Consider the following 3,421-nt stretch of genomic DNA (forward strand, 5'->3'; position numbering starts at 1 on the left):
CTCGATTGTCCGGTTGACTAGGAACCTGGTCAACCCTCACTGCTATACCAGTCTGCCGATCGTACAAGCAAAATTTGTTCTACGTAAGTTGTGAAATTACATTAGCTTAATTAATACCGAAAAAAGATAAAAAAGATACTTTGGGAGCATTATTCACGGCGGGAAAGCCGATAAAAGTTTAAAAATATAGATTTTTGGAATTTTTTAAAACTTTGGTTTATTTTCTTATATCTTTCCATTATATAAGAATAAATAACTAATGCCAGGAAATTATTAGAACTTTGTTGTTGTCTAATAGAGACAATATTTCTTGACTACGTTTTTTGTAAATATTTTTTTAAAAATGTAGACAGCATTTTTTCTGGAGATCATTCTACACTTTTTTTTTTATTTCAACACTGATTCTATCTCGGCACCCTTTATTGAAAGTTATTGGTATTTTTTTATCGTTTTTAGGTAAATTCTAAAATCATAATTGAAAAAATATTTATCATATCTTAATAACATTTATAAAATTGATGTGCTTTCTACTGGTTACTATTTGCAACCAGTATTCATTTTCATTTATTTTAGTAAATATTCGCTTTTTAAATATGCCTGCAGAAAATATTCAGATGTAAGTTTCAGATTCCGTTGTTTCAAATTTCTCAGCTGCAGTATTATACAGGAGAGTTAAAATCATTCTGTGGTCAATAAATGACTCATTCGCCTAGAGCTAAGTATTTCTTTTACTGAATTGTTTACTGTTTAAAAGGACTGTTTTAATGATTTATTCGCTGTTGTGTAGTGATATAATTTGCCCGCCTTATGCGTAATAAATTGAATTTATAAATTGAAAATCATAATTAATTAAACGGAATTGTCTATCATAACCAAAGCTAAAATGGAATTGTACAAAATATGAGTACTGCTTCAAGGTTGAGATGGGCATTTCTCTTGTTTCTGCCAAAGGAAACGATAGTTTATGATAAATATCATAAATGTTTAACATAATTGTTGCAAGTTTTTAAAAGTAAATTGCGCAATTCTATTAAATGAAAAATTGGTTTTTTTAAGAAATATCCTATTCCAAAAAAATATTTGCTAATTTTTATTTTTGTGAAAATAATTTTAGTAAAGCATGAATTTTTAAAGCTGTTTTAGTTAACTCGTAAACAAGTATTATAACCATCTTGCTTTATAAAAATAGAAAGAAATTAAAACAATAAAATAAAATAGCTTCTCATTGAACAAAAAAATTCTCATGAAACAAATCTCAATTAAAATCATTTAACTGAAACTATTTTTTTTTATTTTTAATTTATTCAGAAACAAGCAAACAAATAGAAATGACAAAAGGTGGACGTAAAGACCGATGGCTCAGCTATTGACCTCACTTCATTCAGTCAGTAAACTGGAACGAAAGCAATGTATAAATTTTTTATTGAAAAACAATATTTCGAATTCATTGTACGTTTGAATGCATGCATATAGAATATTTTTTTATATAAGAATGACATACTGTAGTAGCTGAATCTGAAATATTTTAATAATAATGAATATTATTGAAACAATAAATATTTTAATAAAAACATTTTTTATAACATAATAAAGACACGTGTTAACACTTTGCAAGCTGCAGCTACACGTGTATCCTGAAATATCTTCCCCTCTTTTTATATTATAATATTGTGCTGTGTTCATCGATTGTTATACGCGTTATAATATCCCACGCACCTGTTTATTGTAAATGCGTAAATGATATACCATATTCTCTCTTTTGTTAAAATATCACGTTCATATATTTAATAACAAAATTAATTGAATATAATAACAGTAAATACTAGCATTTTCATAGACAAAAATCTCGCTCACTTTGCAGTGAATTTAGTAAATTCAGATGTATAATTAAATTGAATTTATAAAGTAAAAATCTTAATAATTAATTAAACTGAATCGTTTATCACAACCAAAGCTAGAATGGAATTGCACGAAATATGAGCACTGCTTCAAGGTAAGATGGGCATTTCTCTTGTTTCTGCCAAGCGAAAACGAACTGTTCGTTGAAAAAAAAAACAACTGTTTGTACAAACTTTTGGGGAAAAAAGTTGAACTATTCATCTGATAATATTCATGGTGTATTTTTTTATTACACTGATGAATTGCTTGTTTTATTTTCATTTGAAAACAACAGCTTCATTTTATTATTTTTCTCAACGCATGGTGGCAGGGTGCAGAATATTTTGGTTGACGCCAGCAAATACCATATCCCATATTATAACAAGAATTGATAGCATTATAAACCAACCCACCGGGTTGGTCTAGTGGTGAACGCGTCTTCCCAAATCTGCTGATTTGGAAGTCGAGAGTTCTATCGTTCAAGTTCTAGAGTAAATTCAGTTATTTTTACACGGATTTGAATACTAGATCATGGATACCGGTGCTCTTTGGTGGTTGGGTTTCAATTAACCACACATCTCAGGAATGGTCGAACTGAGACTGAAAAAGACTACACTTCATTTACACTCATACATATCATCCTCATTCATCCTCTGAAGTATTATCTGAAAGGTAGTTACCGGAGGCTAAACAGGAAAAAGAAAGTATTATAAACCGTCGTAATATTAACCTTTAATTTACAGTATTTCATAAATAGAATTTATTTTGTTTCTGAAACTGTTCTACCTCAGCAGTTATCTTATTTAACAGCGTATTTAATACTGATAAAATAACAGTTTACTGGACAAATGTTCTATTCTTAGCAAACACAAAACAATCTATTCACTTTATCTCTTTTTGTTAACTTAACGTTAGTTAAAATAAGCTGATAAAAAAAAAAAAATTAGTTTCTACCGAAGTGAAACAACAGTTCGTTTTTTTCTGAGAAACAATTTAGTCAAACCTTTTGATGATTTCCGACATATCATGTTATATATGTTATTAGTCTGACTAATGAAACTATTAAGAGGTATCTCTGTTTTACAAGATTTTTTTTTTACTTTTATGTATTTTATTTTTTATTTGTCGTCAAATGGTTTCGGTACCTTCGAAGCTTATAGTAGCCCAGAAAAGGACTATTTAAACTTGTTTCTTCTTTATTTCTTCTGGTGGAGATCGGCGACGGAATGCTTTCACTGGATCCGGTCTTTCATAGGCGCTTGAGAGTGATGGAGCTGCAGCGCCGCTGTAGTGAGAGTTGCACGGTTAGCTGGCTTCGCGGGGAGGAACGTGTGTGCAGGCGCGTAGGTGGACTCCAAGCCCCCAGACATCTACCGGCTAACATCGTGCTCGCCGATAGTAAGCACAGCATATGGCAGCAAAATATAATGTGTCCGATAGAAAAATAAGTTTATAATAACCATTAAGTGTTTCCTTTTTTTGTTTGTGCATGAGAACAATCTCAGAAATAAATTTTGACTTAAATATGGAGAGTTAAGTATCT

Source organism: Lycorma delicatula, chromosome 1 (assembly GCF_047948215.1).
Source record: "Lycorma delicatula isolate Av1 chromosome 1, ASM4794821v1, whole genome shotgun sequence".
In the NCBI taxonomy this organism is placed as follows: Eukaryota; Metazoa; Arthropoda; class Insecta; order Hemiptera; family Fulgoridae; genus Lycorma; species Lycorma delicatula.